The 19,570-nt window shown below is 38.3% G+C and overlaps 1 pseudogene; it reads left to right on the top strand.

Annotated features, from left to right (window-relative positions):
• The first annotated feature begins 5,078 nt into the window (after nucleotides 1–5,078).
• Nucleotides 5,079–5,632, top strand: LOC123453334 (annotated as a pseudogene).
• Nucleotides 5,633–19,570: the final 13,938 nt, after the last annotated feature.

Genomic DNA, 19,570 nt, shown 5'->3' with positions numbered 1-19,570 from the left:
CAGTTAGAGAGAAAAATCAAGTTACCTACAAAAGCAAGCCCATCAGGATTACAGCAGATTATTCAACACAAACTTTTAAAGCCAGAAGGGCTTGGAGTGATATATTCCAAGTTCTGAAAGATAACAACTGTCAACCAAGGTTACTTTATCCTGCAAAGTTATCCATCCAAATAGATGGAGAAATAAAGACATTCCATGACAAAAGCAGGTTAAAGGAGTATCTGAAGACAAAACCAGCTCTACAGAAAATACTTGATAGAATCCTCCATGCTGAACAAAAGGAAAAGCACACATATAAGGAACCTAGAAAAAACCAGCTATACTCAAATACCAGTTAACAGAAGATAGCACAGGTAGAACAAGTAACACACACACACACACACAAATGGCAAACATAAATACATACCTTTCAATAATATCTCTTAATATCAACGGTCTCAATGCCCCAACGAAAAGACATAGATTTGCAGACTGGGTTAAAAAGCAGGATCCTACAATTTGTTGTCTCCAAGAAACTCACCTTTCTACAAAGGATAGACATTATCTTAGGGTGAAAGGTTGGAAGACGGTGTTTCAAGCAAATGGGCCTAGAAAACAAGCAGGGGTTGCTATCCTAATATCAGACAGTGTAGACTTTAGTCCGACGTTAGTCAAGAAAGATAAGGAAGGTCACTTTATATTGATTAAGGGCACACTCCAACAGGAGGACATTACAATCCTAAACATATATGCACCTAACATGGGGGCTCCCAAATTCGTCAAACAAACACTATTAGAACTAAGGTCACAGATAACACCAAACACAGTGGTGGTGGGTGACTTTAACACCCCACTCTCATCAATTGACAGGTCATCCAGGGAAAGAATAAACAGAGAGGCATCTGGACTAAATGAGGTCATAGAAGGAATGGACCTAACAGATATATACAGGACATTTCATCCAAAGGCTGCAGAATATACATTCTTTTCAGCAGCACATGGAACATTCTCTAAAATAGACCATATATTAGGACACAAAGCAAATCTGAACAAATTCAGGAAAATAGAAATAATTCCTTGCATTCTATCTGACCACAATGGAATTAAACTACAAATCAGTAGCAAGAAAGGCTATAGAGCATACACAAAATCATGGAAACTAAACAATACACTACTAAATGATGAGTGGGTCAATGAAGAAATCAAAAAGGAAATCAAAAAATTTATAGAGTCAAATGATAATGAGAACACAACATACCAAAATCTCTGGGACACAATGAAGGCAGTTCTAAGAGGTAAATTTATAGCCTTAAGTGCCTATATTAAAAAATTAGAAAGGTCGCAAGTAAACGACCTAATGCTTCGCCTTAAAGCCTTGGAAAAAGAAGAACAAGGCAAACCAAAAAGTAGTAGACGGGAAGAAATAATAAAGATTAGGGCAGAAATTAATGAAATAGAAACAAAAAGAACAATCCAAAGAATTAATGAAACAAAGAGTTGGTTCTTTGAAAGGATAAACAAGATTGATAAACCCTTAGCAAATCTGACCAAAAGAAAGAGAGAAGAGACACAAATTAATAAAATCAGAGATGAACAAGGTAACATCACAACAGATTCCAGAGAAATTCAAAAAATTATAGGGACATACTATAAAAGCATATACTCCACAAAGTATGAAAATCTGAAAGAAATGGATGATTTCCTTGATCTATATGACCTACCTAAATTAAATCAAAATGAGATTAATCACTTAAATAGACCTATAACAAACATGGAGATCCGAGCAGTTATCAATAATCTCCCAACTAAAAAAAGCCCAGGCCCGGATGGATTCACTGCTGAATTTTACCAGACTTTTAAGGAAGAGCTAACACCATTGCTTCTTAAGCTTTTCCAGGAAATAGAAAAAGAAGGAATCCTACCAAACTCCTTCTATGAGGCCAGCATCACTCTGATACCAAAACCAGGCAAAGATAGAACAAAAAAAGAAAATTACAGACCAATCTCCCTCATGAACATAGATGCAAAAATTCTCAACAAAATATTGGCAAACAGAATACAAGAGTATATCAAAAAGATCATTCACCCTGACCAAGTAGGCTTTATCCCAGAGATGCAGGGATGGTTCAACATACGCAAATCTATAAATGTAATACATTACATAAATGGGTTGAAGGACAAAAATCACATGATCATCTCATTAGATGCAGAGAAAGCATTTGACAAAATCCAACATCCCTTCATGATAAAAGTCCTACAGAGACTGGGAATAGAAGGAACATATCTCAATATAATAAAGGCTATTTATGACAAGCCTACAGCCAACATATTACTAAATGGGGAAAAACTGGAAGCTTTTCCACTAAAATCAGGAACAAGACAAGGGTGTCCACTGTCTCCACTTCTATTTAATATAGTTTTGGAAGTCTTAGCCATAGCAATAAGGCAAGAGACACACATAAAAGGGATACAAATTGGAAAGGAAGAAATCAAGTTATCATTATTTGCAGATGACATGATTCTATACATAAAGGACCCTAAAGACTCTACTAGCAAGCTGTTAGAGCTGATCAAAACCTACAGCAATGTAGCAGGATACAAAATAAATACACAGAAATCAGTAGCCTTCGTATATGCTAACAACAATCACACAGAGGATGAAATCAGAGAATCACTCACATTCACAATTGCATCAAAAAAAATAAAATACCTTGGAATAAACCTAACCAAGGAAGTAAAGAATCTATACAATGAGAACTTTAAAACACTCAAGCGAGAAATTGCAGAAGAAACTAGAAAGTGGAGAAACATCCCTTGTTCCTGGCTTGGAAGAATCAATATCGTGAAAATGGCAATCTTACCTAAAGCAATCTACACATTTAATGCAATCCCTATCAAAATTCCAAAGGCTTTCTTCATGGAAATAGAAAAAACAATCCAAAAATTCATTTGGAATCACAAAAAACCTCGAATATCTAAAATAATACTGAGCAACAAAAAAGAGGCTGGTGGTATCACCATACCTGATTTTAACCTATACTAGAGAGCCATAGTAACAAAAACAGCATGGTACTGGCACAAAAACAGACATGTAGATCAGTGGAACAGAATAGAGGACCCAGATGTAAGCCCAAGTAGCTATAGCCACCTGATATTCGATAAAAATGCCAAAAATACTCATTGGAGAAAAGACAGCCTCTTCAGCAAATGGTGTTTTGAAAACTGGATAAATATCTGCAGAAGGATGAAAATAGATTCTTCTCTCTCGCCATGCACAAGAATTAAGTCCAAATGGATTAAAGACCTTAACATCAGACCGGAAACTTTGAAACTGCTAGAGGAAAAAGTAGGGGAAACCCTTCAACATATTGGTCTTGGCAAAGACTTTCTGAATACAACCCCAGTTGCTCAGGCAATAAAACCACAGATTAACCGCTGGGACCTAATGAAATTACAAAGATTTTGCACCGCAAAGGACACAGTGAAAAAAGCAAAGAGGCAACCTACAGAATGGGAAAAAATCTTCGCCAGCTATATATCTGATAGAGGATTAATATCTAGGATATACAAAGAACTCAAAAAGTTAAATAGTAAGGAATCAAACAAGCCAATCAAAAAATGGGCTAAGGAGCTAAATAGAGAGTTCTCAAAGGAAGAAATACGAATGCCATATAAGCACCTAAAAAAATGTTCTACGTCACTAGTCATCAGGGAAATGCAGATTAAAACTACATTGAGATTCCATCTCACTCCTGTCAGATTGGCCACCATCATGAAAACAAATGATCATAAATGTTGGAGGGATGTGGAAAAAAAGGAACCCTTCTGCACTGCTGGTGGGAATGCAATCTGGTCCAGCCATTGTGGAAAACAGTGTGGAGGTTCCTAAAGCAGCTAGAAATTGATCTACCATATGACCCAGCTATAGCACTCCTAGGCATATATCCAAAGGACTCATCTCATTTCCTTAGAAGTACATGCTCAACCATGTTTATTGCTGCTCAATTTATAATAGCTGGGAAATGGAACCAGCCTAGATGTCCCTCAACAGATGAGTGGATAATGAAGATGTGGTACATTTATACAATGGAGTTCTACTCAGCGGTAAAGAAAAATGAAGTTATGAAATTTGCAGAAAAATGGATGGACCTGGAAAGTATTATACTAAGTCAGGTAACCCAGGCCCAGAAAGCCAAGCGCCACATGTTCTCTCTCATATGGGGATCCTAGCTACAGATGACTGGGCTTCTGTGTGAGAATGAAAATACTTAGTAGCAGAGGCCAGTAAGTTGAAAAGGAGACATAAAGGGTGGAGAAAGGAAGGGAGGAGGATACTTAATATGTTGATATTGTATATATGTAATTACAATGATTGTAATGGGGAGGTAATATGATTGAGAATGGAATTTCAAACGGGAAAGTGTGGGGGTGGGGAGGGAGGGAATTACCATGGGATATATTTTATAATCATGGAAAATGTTAATAAAAATTTAAAAAAAACAAAAAAAACAAAAAAAAACCAAACAAACAAATACTATGTACACGTATGAAAATTGTCAATAAAAAGTTTTTTTAAATATTTATTTATTTGAAAGTGAAAAAGAAGTAGGTAGAGAAAGAGAATGGACGTGCTAGGGCCTCTAGCCACTACAAATAAATTCCAGACACATGTACCATGTTGTGCATCTGGCTTACATGGGTACTGAGGAGTCAAACCTGGGTCCTTAGGCTTTGCAGGCAAGCACCTTAACTGCTAAGTCATCATGCCAGCCCAAGAAAATTTTTGTTGCTGTTTTTCAAGGTAGGTTCTGGCTCTAGTCCAGGCTGACATGGAATTCACTGTGTAGTCTCAGGATGGCCTCAAACTCACAAGGATCCTTCAATCTCAGCATCCCCAATGCTGGGATTAAAGGTGTGAAGCACCATGCCCAGCAATAAAAAGTTTTTAAAACCATTGTTTAAAAATATTGGGAGAGCGAGAGCGAGTTGGGGAAAGAGAGGCAGCTGTGCTTGCCCGCCAGAGGCAGTCCCGCTCTGTCGACCGCTGGCCACCACCATGGTGGACGTGGTTAGGCCGGGGCTGAGCAAGGAGTGTTGAGATGCGGCAATCCAAGTCCCGAAAGATCACCATCCTGGGCCACCGGTCTGTGGGGAGCTGCACATTGACAATTCAGTTTGTTGAAGGCCAATTTGTTGATTCCTATGATCCAGCCATAGAAAACACTTTCACAAGTTGATCACAGTAAATGGACAAGAATATCATCTTCAACTTGTAGACAAAGCTGGCCAGGATGAATATTCCATTTTTCCTCAGACATACTCCACAGATACTAATGGTTATATTCTCATGTATTCTGTCACATCAATCAAAAGGTTTGAAGTTATTAAGGTTATCCATGGCAAATTGTTGGACATGGTGGGGAAAGTACAAATACCTATTATGCTGGTTGGAAATAAGAAAGACCTACATATGGAAAGGGTGACCAGTTATGAAGAAGGAAAAGCTTTGGCAGAATCTTGGAACGCAGCTTTTTTGGAATCTTCTGCTAAAGAAAACCAGACTGCTGTTGATGTTTTTAAAAGGATAATTTAAGAGGCAGAAAAGATGGATGGGGCAGCTTCACAGGGAAAGTCTTAGTGCACAGTGATGTGATAGTTGTGGACGCTGGGAATAAATCCATTCTTCCTGAAGAGGCAGACTGCCCCATCCTCGCCATCCACCATGCTTCTCTTCTCTTCTGTTAGCTGAAAGATGCTGTTTGGGTCAGAGCTCCTTCCCTTCCAGATTATGTTAATGTCTGACTCTACCCAAATGAGGTCACTTCCATCTTCAAATTTTAAACAATCATATTTTCAATTTATATATTGTATTTCTTAATATTATGACCAAGAATTTTATTGGCATTAATTTTTCAGTGTATTTTGTTGTTTAAAATAATGTAATCATCAAAATGAAAAAAAAAAAATACAGAGTGATTTTTTTTTTAAGTTGGGGTACAGTTTTAGAGGGAACAGATGGATTAATTTCTTTATTTTCCTAACACACCAAAGCAATTTCACAGTTTTTAAACTAAGTATTAGAACCCACCTGGAAACATAAAATAAGTCCACTTTTGAGATCCTTTGAGATACAAGCTTAAAACTCAAATATATTATTTAAAAGTATGGTAATAGTAAGTGGAAACCTGGTTCCAGAGTCCTGATTTGCAGTAGTGAAAAGGAGAGGGTCACTTGAACCCAGGCAGTGACCTTGATTCCCTAGAAAGTTTTCAGGATAGAAAATTGCAGCTGGAGCATTCATTTGCTTTAAGAATACAGAAGGCAGAAGGTATCTCTTTAGATTAATGTGTTAGATCATATCAAGGCTCAATGCCAAACCAGATGTTCACATTTCAATGAAACAAATGTGTTTCTAGTGTTAAGCCTTCTCACACAAATATTTTATGAAAACATCTATTTTTATTAGATATGGACCTATTTAGCATGTAAACAACACATGTTAGTACCATCCTTTGTCTTCTCCTTTTCTCTTTTCTGAAGAGATCTTCATCATTGGTATGCAGGCCAACCGATGGGGATTGTGGGTCATGCAATGTGGTGGCCGGTCTCTGCGAAAAATGTCCCAACTTGTGGCTCTAACAATTTTTCTGCCCTCACTTCTGCAAAATTCCCTGAGTATGCTGGGAGCATTTTAAGTCTACTTCAGTGATGGGCACTTAGGAGCCTCTGGATCTCTGCTTTGGTAGGTGTTGAGTGTCCTCAGTGTCTATCTCCATCACCCTTGTACTGATATCAGATTCACTAAGAAAACAGCACTTGCTCATTTCCCCCAATTCTTCTGTGGTTTCAGCTGGGTCTGGGGTGGAGTGTACTGGGTCATTTATCCCCTCAGTCCAGCTCCTGTCTGAAAACAAGAAGTAAATTCTTCAACAGAGAATGAAGTCAATACTAGTTAAATGGGATAACCATTATTAATTTAGAATTAAAAGGGTATAGACCATCTTATAGTCTAAGGAGATTGACAATGGAAAGCAGAATCATTATATGGATATGATTCTGAATTGTTTCCAAGTTCCAGATATGGTTTCCTTTCCAATGAGCAGATCTAGTAGCCAAATCAAAGAGCAGTTGGTTACTCTCCATGGCTGTGTGCTATTATTGCACTTGTGTGAGCATCACATCAGGTTGTTTGCTTCAGAGTAGCTTAGACTTTGAGTTGCTTGGACAGATATTGGCCATTTTCCTCTAGTAGCTCATGTAGTGCTTTCCAGCACTAGATGTGCTGATAGTCTGGGGACTGGCTCTTTTCTGGATTCCAACCAGGTCTCTCCATGGTCTGTGCCAACAGTGTGTGGTGTCCTCAGCAGTAGGGTCTTACCATTAACCTCTGGTGGGCAATCAAGTGCTGACAGAAGTCTGTCTTGTTTGTTTTGGGAGATCTAGTAGAACTCTCTGATCAAGAGCTCATTTTGGATATAGACCACATCTTGGTACAGGGAATTGCAGGCCAGCAGCACCAAGGTAGGTACTACATGGTGCTACATGGGCGACTGGGGGAAATGACCAATATCTGTTCAAGCAACTCATTGTCTAACCTAATTAGCAACAAATAACCTGATGTGATGCCCACACAAGTGCAATAGTGGCACACAGCCATGGTGGGGAACCAACTGCTCTTGATTTGGCTAACTGATCCCCTCAGTGGTACGAGATCCATAGCTGGAGCTGGGAAACAAGTCAGAACCATACCCAAACATATGCCCACTATCCAATATCAAGCTACCATCAATCATGGGGTACAAGAGGGCCTACACCTATCAAACTCTCTATCAAAAAAGTAATTGTTATCTCAATTTTCCGGGTGCTAACTTACTCTCCGTTGGAGAATCTGCTTCTCTTTTTCAGATATATGCAGATCCTAAGGAGAGAGCTGCCCCAACATACCTCAAAAGGGGCCTGACTGAAACTAAGGACAATTGGCAAAACAAGCAAGGGTGCTGTTTTCCTGTGAACTGCATACCAGCACAAAGGGGAAGGACCAACACAGAGAAAAATCAACTCCTATCAAACCAGAGAGCCAGAGCCTCAGAGGCCCCCAACACCTCAGCACTGAAGAGAGCAAAAATGAACCCAACATGGCTCAGGGAAATTTTGTGGAAGAGGTGGTGGAAAGAATGTCAGAGTCACATGTTGGGTCATGATATGCAGAGGCATTTATTGTACCAATGACTGTGGGCTAACTCCACAATGCACAACCCATTTACATCAACAAGGAGAGTCCAATGGGAGGGGGTAGATCATAGATGAGCCTAAACAATGGTACCAAACTGTCTGTATTTGCTGAAAAGAAAACTAATAAATTAAAATAAAAAAAAGAAAGAAAGAAAAAGAAAAAGACAGAAAAGAAAGAGAAACAAAGGTTGGAGGGATTGCTTAGTGGTTAAGGCAATTGCCTGCAAAGCCAGAGGACCCAGGTTTAATTCCCCAGGACCCACATTAGCCAGATACACAAGGGGTGCAAGTGTCTGGAGTTCATTTGCAGTGGCTGAAAGCCCTGGTGTACCCTCTCTGTCTTTCTCTCTCTCTCTGTTCCTCTTTCTCTATCAAATAAATAAATGAATAAAAACAGAAAGAGGGTTGGAGAGATGGCTTAGCAGTTAAGTGCTTGCCTGTGAAGCCTAAGGACCCCGGTTCAAGGCTCAGTTCCCCAGGTCGCACGTTAGCCAGATGCACAAGGGGGCGCACGCGTCTGAAGTTCGTTTGCAGAGGCTGGAAGCCCTGGCACACCCATTCTCTCTCTCTCCCTCTATTTGTCTTTCTCTCTGTGTCTGTCGCTCTCAAATAAATAAATAAAAAATTTAAAAATTTTTTTTAAAAAAAAGAAAGAGAGAGAGAAGCAAGAGAAATTTGAGGTTAGGTTTCATCTCACCCTCTCCAGGGCACTTCAATTCAGGTCCTCCCCCTAAGGTTCTCTTGAGGGTTCCAACTTTTAGTCTGACTTCCAGGATATAGGATTCTATCATACCAGTTCAGTTTTGTGTCCCTTCCACCAACCTTCCCTTTTCCCCAAGCCCCACCTTTCCTATTGTCCAAGCCTCGAGATGCATTCAGATGTGTCACCAACTCAGGTTGATCCAGGTTAAGAACTGCAGATGAATGAGTAAGACTATGTGACAGTTGATTTTCTGTGATTGTGTGAGTTCACTTAGAATGATCTGGTCCAAGGTCTACTATTTTTCTACAAATTTCCATTTTTTTCTTACTGCTGAGTAGAATTCCATCGTGTAGATATACCACATCTTGGTTATCCACTCATCCAATGATGAGCACCTGAGTTGATTCCATTTTTTAGCTATTATAAATTGAGCAGCTATAAGCATGGTTGAGCAAATATCTCTGAACTGAGATGTAGAGTTTTTAGGGTAAATGCCCAGTTAGGGTACAACAGGGTCTGTTGGTAACTCTATATTCATCATTGGATTTCAGGATTGATTTCCATAGTGGTTTTACCAGCTTACAATCCTAACAAAAGTGAATAAGTGTTCCTATTTCTCCACATCTTTGCCAACACTTGCTTTCATTTGAATTTTTAATGTTTGCTATCCTTCCTGGAATAAGGTAGACTCTCATAGTTGTTTTACTTTGCATTTGTTGGGTTAGGAATGTTGATAATTTTCTTAAGTGTGTATTAGTCATTTGTAATTCTTCCTCTGAGAACAGCCTATTTAGTTCTCTGCCCCATTTTCAGAGTTGGTTGTTTGGTTTTTTATTGTTTAGTTTTCTGAGTTCTTTTTAGATTCTAGATATTTGGCTTCTGTCAATGGTACAGCTGGCAATGATTTTCTCCCATTTAGTGGGTAATCTATTAGTTCTGCTTATGGTATGTTTGTCTGTGCAAAACCTTTTTAGCTTCATAGACCCCATTGGTGGAGTGCTTGTTTGATTTCCTTGGCTACTGCGGTTTTGTTCAGGATGTCTTCCCAGTCCTATATTGTGGAGAGTACATCCTGTTTTTCTTCTAGTAGTTGAAGAATTTCAGGTCTTAAATTGAGGTCTTTAATCCATTTAGACTTGATTTTTGTGTATGGCAAAATGAGTGGGTCTAATTTCATTTTTCTACATATGGTCATCTTATTTGTCCAACACCATTTGTTGAAGATGCTGTCTTTTCTCCAGTCTACATTACTGGCACCTTTATCAAAGATTAAGCAGCTGTAATTGCTTACCCTAAGGTCTGGGTCTTCAATTCTTTTCCATTGGTCTATATTTCTGTTTTTATTCCAGCACCATGTTGTTTTGTCACTATGGCTTTGTAATATACCTTTAGATCAGGTATGGTAATACTATCAGAGTTGTTTTTTCCCCCCTGAGGATATCTGAGGCCTTCTGCCATTCCATATGAATTTTGAGATCAGTTTTTCAATCTCTGTGAAGAGTGATGCTAGTATTTTTATTGGTATTGTGTTAAATCTGTATATTGCTTTTGGTAGAATTGCTATTTTCACAATATTAATTTTACCTACCCAGTAGCATTGGAAGTCTTTCCATCTTCTCAAGTCCTCCTTGATTTATTTCTTGAGTGTTTTTATGTTTTCATCATATAGGTCTTTCACATCCTTGGTTTGTGTTATTCCATGGTATTTTGTTGTTGTTGTTGTTGCTATTGAAAATGGGACAGCTTCACTGATTTCTTTCTCTGTATATTGGTCATTTGCATGTTGAAAAGCTACTGATTTTTGTGCATTGATTTTGTATTCTGTCATGTTACTGAAGGAATTTATTACCTTTAGAAGTTTTGAGATGGAGATTTCTGGTCATTTATATATAGAATTATGTCATCTGCAAATAGGGCTAACTTGACTTCTTCCTTTACGACTGGAATCCATTTAATTTTTTTCCTCCTGTCTTATTACTTGGGCTAGTACTTCTAGTACTATGTTGAAGAGCAGTGGTGAGAGTGGGCACCCTGTCTTGTTCATGATCTCAGTGGGAACACCTTGAGTTTTCCCAATTAAGTACTATTTGGGCTTTAGGAGCTTTATATATACAGCCTTTATTGTGTTGAGATATAAACCCTACATGCCTTTTCTTTCCAGGTGATCATGTTCTAGTTTGATCATGAAGTGGTGTTATATTTTGTGAAAGGCCTTCCCTGCATCAATTGAGATGATCATGTGGTTCTTATGGTTCAGATTGTTTATGTGGTATATTACATTGACCAATTTCTATATGTTAAACCAACCATGCATCCCTGGGATGAAGCCTACTTGATCAAGGTGGATAATGCAATGCTTTTGATGTGTTATTGAATTCAGTTTGTAAGGATTTTGTTCAGGATCTTTGCATCTAAGTTCATTATGGATATAGTCCTTTAATTTTCTTTCCTTGTTTCATCTCTTTCTGGTTTTGGTATTAGGGTGATGCTAGCTTTATACAGGGAGTAAGAGGAGATTCCCTGATCTTTGATTATGCACAGTAGTTTGAGAAAAATTGGTTTCAGTTCTTCAATGAAGGTTTGATAAAACTAAGCTGAGAAGCCATCTGGTCCTGGACTTTTCTTTTGGGGGAGGTTTTTCAATCTCCATAGATGTGATAGTTAGGAGATTAATCTGCTCTGAGTTTAGTTTTGGTAGATGGCATGTGTCTAGGAATTCAAACATGTCTTCCAGATTATTTAATTTTGTGGTGTATAGGTTTTGGAAGTATGCCCTGATGATTCTTCCAGTTTCATTGATGTCTGTTGTGATCTCTCCTTTTTCATTTCTGATTTTGCTAATTTGAGACTTCTCTTTTTTGCTTGATCAGTTTTGTCTGGTGTTTGTCAAGCTTGTTTATTTTTTTAAAGAACCAGCTCCTGGTTTTATCAATTTTTAAAATAGTTTTCTTAGTTTCCAGTTCATTAATTTCTGATGTAATCTTGATTATTTCTTGCTGTCTGGAGCTCTTTGGGTTGGATTCTTCATGTTTTTCCAGCACCTTTATGTGGACAGTTAGGTTATTGATTTGGGATCTCTCTGACTTTGTAATGAAAGCATTTAGGACTATGAATTTCCCCCTTATGAATGCCTTCATTGTGTTCTGTGTTTTGGTACGTTGTGTTTTCATTATCATTCACATCTAGGAATTTTACAATTTATTTTTTTTAATTTCTTCCATGACCTATTCATTGTTTAGTTTCCATGAGTTGATGGAGTTCTTGATGTATCTCTTGTTAATTTCTAGCTTTAAAGCATTATGATCTGACATGATGCAGGAAGTTACTTCAAGTTTCCTAACTTTATGAAGGCTCAGTTTATGGTCTAATATATGGTCAATTTTGGAGAAGGTTCCATGGGCTGCTGAGAAGAATGTGAATTCTGTAGAGTTGTGGTGGAAAACTGTGTAGATATCTGTTAGGTCTAGGTAATCTATGATGTTGTTGAGCTTTATTATTTTGCTGTTTATTTTCTGCTTGGACGATCTGTCTATTGATGATAGTGAAGTATCAAAGTCTCTGACTATGATGGTATTGGTGTTTATTTCTGTTTTATCATCAAGTTGATTTTGTTTTATAAACTGTGGTGCACCTGTGTTTGACACATATATACTTATGATTGTGATGTTCTCATGTTGGATCAGTTCTTTGATGAGTAAGAAGTGGCTTTGTTTGTCCTTTTTAATTACTTTTGGTTTGAAGTCTATTTTATCAGATATTAATATAGCAACAACACCCACTTGTTTTTTATTTCCATTTGCTTGGAATGTCATTTTCCATCCTTTCACCCTGAGGAGGTGTCTATCTTTAGTGGTGAGGTGGTTTTTTTTTTTTTTTTTTTTTTTGAGGTGGGTTTTTTGAAGACAGCAGATAGAAGGATCCAGTTTTTTGATCCATCCTGATAATCTGTGTCTTTTGATGGGTGAGTTAAAACCATTAATATTTAAGGTTATTACTGTGAGGTTTAAATTAATTAATTAATTAATTTTATGGGGCTTGGTGCTTTCTTGTGTTTTGTATTATTTTGAGCCTGGTCTATTTTGGTTATTGTGATGTTTTGGCTCTTGAGATTGGTTGTTTGACTGGTCTGTGTGGTGTATTCAAGTATTCTTTGTAGGTTTGGCTTTGCGTTCATATAATCATAGAGTTGACTTTTTCATGAAAAGTTTTTTCTTTCACTATCTATTATGAGAGATAGTTTAGCTGGGTAGAATAGCTAAGGTTGGAAGCCATTGTTTTTCAGACTTTGAAGTATTCCATTCCAGGCCTTTCTAGCTTTCAGGGTTTCAATTGAGAAATCTGATGTAATTGTGATGTAAAGACTTTGTATGTTGTGAATTGTTTCTCTCTTGCTGTTTTTAACACTCTCTCTTTGTTATTGTTGCTAAGAGTTTTGACTATGATGTGTCTGGGAGAGTTTCTTCTTTGGACCTGTCTTTTCAGTGTTCTGTGGGCTTCTTGTATCTGAATGGGCCTCCCTTTTTAGAGGTTTGGAAATTTTCTTTAGTAATTTTGTTGAATGTTATCTCTATGCCTCTGGCCTGGATTTCCTCTCCTTCTGGTATACCTATGATCTGGATGAATGGTCACTTTAGGTTGTCCCACAGTTCCCTTGTATTCTGTTCACTTGATTTTTTTGAACTTAGCAAAGTTTTGGGATTTTTGATAAAATTCTTCTTGTCTTCCAGGTCAGAGGTTCTGTCTTCCACATGAGTAACTCTGTTGGTGAGGGGTTCTTGAGAGGTTTTTATTCTGTTTTCTGTTGTGCTATTTTGTATCATGCCCATCTCTTTATTTGAGGTATGATTTCATGTTCTGTTTTTCTTGATGCTTCCTGGAGTTCTTCCTTACATTCGATCAAGTATTCATTAAGCTTAATCAACTGGTTGTTGATCTTATATTTCTTGACTTACCTAAAATTTATTCATATCTCTTTGAAGCATTCTTCAATCAAGTTAGCTTACTGTCAAAAGATGAACGCTCTAGGAAAAGATTCTCTTTAATTTCATTGATACAATCATTGGTTATTTGATGCTTTGTTTCCAGTTCAGTAATTTTTTTTTTTTTTTTTTTGATCAGGGCCTCAATGGTAAGTGTGTTTCCATTTTGGGAGTGAATTTCTGTTGATTTTTCTCTGATTTCATTGGAGGCTTCCATTGTAGAATTAGGCATCCTTGGTGGAAATCTCTCAGTTTTCTTTTCTTTTTTTTTTTTTGGCATTGTGTTTTACCCATTTTAGGAAGATTCTTTATGTTATTGACAAGGAAGTAAGTTGTTGTCCTTTTACCCATGCACCCTCTGACTCAGGTAAACAGGTGTGTTAGTACCCAGTGATCAGTCAGGATACTGGAGCAAAAGGCCTGTGGTTTTTTGAATAGATGGCCCCCAGTATATTCAGTTATTTATTACTTTATAGTTTGCATCTGCAGCCACCTGGCTGGAGGCAGTTTCAGTGGGCAGATTTTAAGGTGTGGTGGTGGATTTGAGATTGCAATCTAAAGATATGCAAAGTGTACCTACTTGGAGTTCCTGAAGTGTGCTGTGCTATGTGGCTTTTGGCTTGTGCTTCTCTTTCTGCTTGGGCCTGTGAAGGCAGGCTAGCTTCTTCTGCTACTTATGCAACTTCTCCTGGATCTGTAAGCTTCAACAAATCCCTTCCTTCATAACTGTCCCTGGTCTGGAAGTTCATCTCAGTGAACCTGAATTTGTCTGCTACAGGGCCTGGTTCCACAGCTCACACAGAGACCAGGCCATCCCAAGTAAATCCCGATGGGAACTACCAGGACCAGGGGATTCAGAGAAGCATGGGAACAGGGATCTGGCCTATTTCCTCTGTGCTGTGCCCTTCAGCACAGAGACTGGTACAGGGAACCCAGACTGGCAAGGTGGAAGGAGTCAGGAAACAGGGAAACAGGGGTCTGGACTACTCTAGACTGCTGTGCTGCCTGCCAGTAGACTTTCCATGCAGGCAACCCAGACCAAGTGGGAGGAGATCAGAAACTGGGGTCTGGTCTACTCACTACAGACCACCATGCCTGCCCTGTGCACTGTACAGGCAACCTAGACTGAGAAGGTAGGAGGAGCCTGAAACAGGGATCTGGCTGGTATGGGGTCTGGTGTCATACAAGTAAGACCATTGACTCAGAATGTGAGGCAAAGTTTTATTGCATGAAAAGAAAGAAAAAGAAGAAAGCTGGTGCAAGATGTCTGCATCCCAGAATTCTGTATCTCAAGATGCATCCCTGAACTGCTGGGAGTGTCAGCTTTTATTGGAGAAAACCACAAGATGTTCACTGTAAAAACAGGATGGGAGGTAAAATACAAAGTTAGGCAGAACTGAGGCAAGAAACATTCTATGCTATGTAATCACAAATGTATTTAGGTACAAGTCATGGTACATTGCACAGAGGGTGTCATCCCATTTTGTAAATAATAGAAAACACCTGCATTCTGCAATAAGGCCTATGATAATTATTCCTAAAACTTCTCCTTTATCTGCCAGGAATATCAACTTGGGTGGTGGCTTCCATTATGTGTGCCTAAAGGCAAGGGCTGCACAGGAGGATGTTTAACCAGGTCTATTGTGTCCCTTTACATTCCATTTTTCATTTCCCCCTCTGATATGACATTAAGTCAATTCCTTGGCTCCTGAAGAACAGTGTCTAGGATATTGTTATCTAAAGGGGTGTATTGTGTCTGCAATACCATTAAGTTTAACAGAACTTATTTTATTCTTTACATATCTACTTAGAGCATTAATAATGCAGGAACCTACAGTAAGGCCTAAGAGCAGTAGTATCGGGGGCCAGCAATAGAAGAGATAAGGGAAGTTCACCATAGAGACTAACTAAACAGACTGAAACCAATTATTAGTGGTTTGTCTCTGAAGTTTTCTCTTTGTTTTTTTTTTTTTTTTTTTTTTTCCTAACTAAAGCCAGTGTACCTAGGATTATTCCTGACCAATTGGCTAAAAGCCACAAATTTTACTTAAAGTTATACATAGGCCCCTTGTTTCATAAAAAGTAAGTTTAATCACCTTTTATTTTGTCCCCTCCATTTCCTTGGCCATTGGAGTGTTTAGGATGACCTGGTGGGGGCCCTTCCAACATCCCAATACCTCCCAATAGGGTGTCTCTTGATTTAAACTCTGTCACTGGGCTGAAAGTGATAGGGGCAATAGGGTGTATCTGAAAAGCAGCCTTGACTGTCACAGTTATGGACTTCTGTAGTCTTGGTAAGACTTGGATAGAAAGGAAGAAGCCTTTCATTAGTAAAGTCAGTTATCTATTCAAGACCCGTCCAGGGAAGGATTGGATGGGGGAGGTGAGGTCCATACATAATTTTAAATGGAGTAAACACCTGGCACTTAACAGGGCAAAGGGAAGGAGTCTTGTCTGTCCTTTACTGGTCTTTAGGGTTAATTTAGTTGAAGTCTCATTTAGGGTCTTATTTATCCTTTCTACCTGGCCTGAACTTTGGGGATGATAGGCACTATGTAATTGCCAATTAATCTTCAATATCTCAGTCAATTTTTTTAGTGATTTTTGACATAAAGGCAGGCCCATTATCTGATCCTATCTTTTTTTAAATTTTTTTAAATTTTTACTTGCATTTTCCATGATTATAAAAAAAATATCCCATGGTAATTCCCTCCCTCCCCACCCCTGATCTTATCTTGAGGGGCAACCATAGTGGGGAATTATTTCCTCTAAGAAAATTTTTAACTACTAATTGGGCTGTCTCAGTCTTGGTCAGGAAAGCTTCCACCCATCCTGAGAAGGTATAAACATAAACAAGTAAATATTTATATCCATACTGACCTGGCTTTACCTCTGTGAATCAACTTCCCATTATCAACCTGGCTCTGTTCCCTGCTCTCTCACCTCCATTTGTCATTCATCAGAGACAATTGGGCATTTTTTCTCTGGACAGGGTCAGGGCAACACATGGCTTACTTTTGCATGGGGTGTGAGATAAATGGGGTGTCATCCCTTTTTCCAGAGTCTAGCTCATCATGACTTTTAAATAGCATATACAGTATTCAAGAGCAAAAGGAAATGACAGAGTGGAGGACTAAGCATTGAGGCATTCCTTGTCTTACTCTGAAGTTATTTGCCTTTAACCTAGGAAATTTATTTTACCCAGTTGTAATACACAAGGTGATAGGGTCTTGTCTGTATAACCTGGTTAGACCTCCAAAGAATATGAATTACATCTGAGCTTATGACTTTGTGGCCTACCTAACATAGGACATCACCTGTGTCTAATGTAAGCTGAATTTTCATTAAATCTATGTCCTTATATAAAGCTTTTAGAGCATCCTTGAAAGTTTGTAAACAGTTGAAAAATCTTTAACTTTAGGCATGGTGTTTAGGTTTAGCCTGAAAATTAGCTTTCTATTCCTTTAAAAGAAAATTAATTTTAGACAAAACTTGGTCTTTTTAGATCTTTTACATCCTTTCTACATACACAGATCTTCATCTACATATTTTAACATTCTGAGCTAAGTTCCACTCAAAAAGCATTTTTAACAAGCATGCTATGTCCAACATTGAAAATGCCTTCTGAGTTCCTTCAATTATCTCATCTCAACCCATAATTTACCATCTTTCTTATAAGACTATTAAAGAAAAATGACACCAAATTGATTAATCTTATTATCCACTGACAAAGAAGCAAATAGTTTGGCTTCAAAGAGTTAGTAATTTTATTGTTGGAAATTTGTAAAGAAAAAGCCTTTCTTAGTATTTAGGTCACCAAAAAGAAGTCTACCTGACAATGAGACTTTCTTTATTGTACCAAGATATATAAATATATATATTCATATATATTCATATATATATATGATATGTTAATATGTTCATATTTCGTATAATCCACTGATTTGAGATAGCTCCTATTAATGAACTCCATGAAATACCTTTCTATGAATACAGGAGCAACATGACAACCATTTTGGAGATAATCTTTATCAATACCTCTAACACATTTGGAAATGCTTTTGTTAGGAGTAAGTCTGTTGAGGCAGGCTTGCCTAGAACTCTGGCTAGTTGCCTCCTTTAAAAATACCTGGCAAATTATGAGTCACCACCTCAGTAAGAACTTTGTTGTTAATAATCCTCTATGTAAGTTGAAGTTGGCCTAGAACATAAACTCAGGAATTACATTTGTGGAATCAAGTAACAAAATATGGCTTTGTTTACAAAAAATTTTACCTTACCATAGGCTTTAATTAAATCTGACTTTTAAAGACAAAAACCAAAAACTTTGAAATAAATCAAATGTCAACAAAATCTTTAGGCGAGACCTGTTGGACTATTTAGATTAATAAAGAAATCAAAAGGTAGCTGTAAACAATGTCTTATTTGTTTAATTACCAAACAAAAAAGGAAATATAAGGCACAGTTCAAGTTAAAATTAGGTACTTTTATTTTCAAGGTAGGGTCTCACTCTGGCCCAGGCTGACCTGGAATTCACTATGTAGTCTCAGGGTGGCCTCGAATTCCAAGCAATCCTCTTACCTCTGCCTCCTGAGTGCTGGGATTAAAGGCATGTGCCATCACACCCGGCTGATTATGTACTTATTTTTATCAAGCAATTTAAAAGTCACATGGTTTAAAATGTGGAGCCAGGCTATCATATTGGAACCTTGAATTGGAGATCCTCCTGTCTCAGCTTCCCAAGTAGCTAGGATAATAGACCTAGCTCAGTTTACTGTTTATCTTTTTTTTTCTGAATATCTTTAAAGTGATTAAAAAATTTTTTTTGTTTATTTTTATTTATTTGAGAGCAGCAGGGAGAGAGAGAAAGAGGCAGATAGAGAGAGAGAATGGGCATGCCAGGGCATCCAGACACTGCAAACTGAACTCCACATGTGTGCGCCCACTTGTGCATCTGGCTAATGTGGGTCCTGGAGAATCAAGCCTCGAACTGGGTCCTCAGGCTTCACAAGCAAGCGATTAACTGCTAAGCCATCTTTCCAGCCCTTTAAAGTGCTTTTTAACCAGTTTTCAAGGATATTTTTGATCAAAAGATTTTGACTCATATCTTCAAAGACGAGGACAAGACAAATGAACACAACACCAAACACAAACATGCTAGCAGTAATGGCTCTCCTGACATTTCCACACGGCTGCCAAACTGAAACTGAACCAGAAACAGAACTCCCTTCAAAATCTCTGAACAGAGCCAGAGAGGGTCAAGGGTGGCCCCTCAATCCCTTGTCCAGGGGTATTAATGTTGCATCCAGCTTCCTTCTTTGACCCAGAAAAGCACACAAAACCAGAAAACCAGAAAAGCAAGAAAAAAATATGAAAAAGGAAAAGAAGAATGGAGAAAACATGTCTGAAGCTTTCTTACCCAACAAAGAGGGGGCTGGCAGTCCTAGGCAAAAGTTCCCCATTAATGGCTTGTTGCCACTTCCAAAACCAGGAACACGCTGACCGATGGCCCAGTTCTCTGCACCCCCAGTGACTACCAAGGAGAACCAAACACGTATGCAAGGACAAGGAGCTTTAATTCAGGCTTAAGCTTGGTCTCTTGACTTCACCAATGCAGTGGATTCATACAAGAGCCCCGAGTAGTGGGAGGGTAGGGTTTTTATAGGGATTTGAACAT

This window comes from Jaculus jaculus, chromosome 11 (genome assembly GCF_020740685.1).
Source record: "Jaculus jaculus isolate mJacJac1 chromosome 11, mJacJac1.mat.Y.cur, whole genome shotgun sequence".
Classification (NCBI taxonomy): domain Eukaryota; kingdom Metazoa; phylum Chordata; class Mammalia; order Rodentia; family Dipodidae; genus Jaculus; species Jaculus jaculus.
This window is presented reverse-complemented; position numbering and strand designations above follow the sequence as displayed.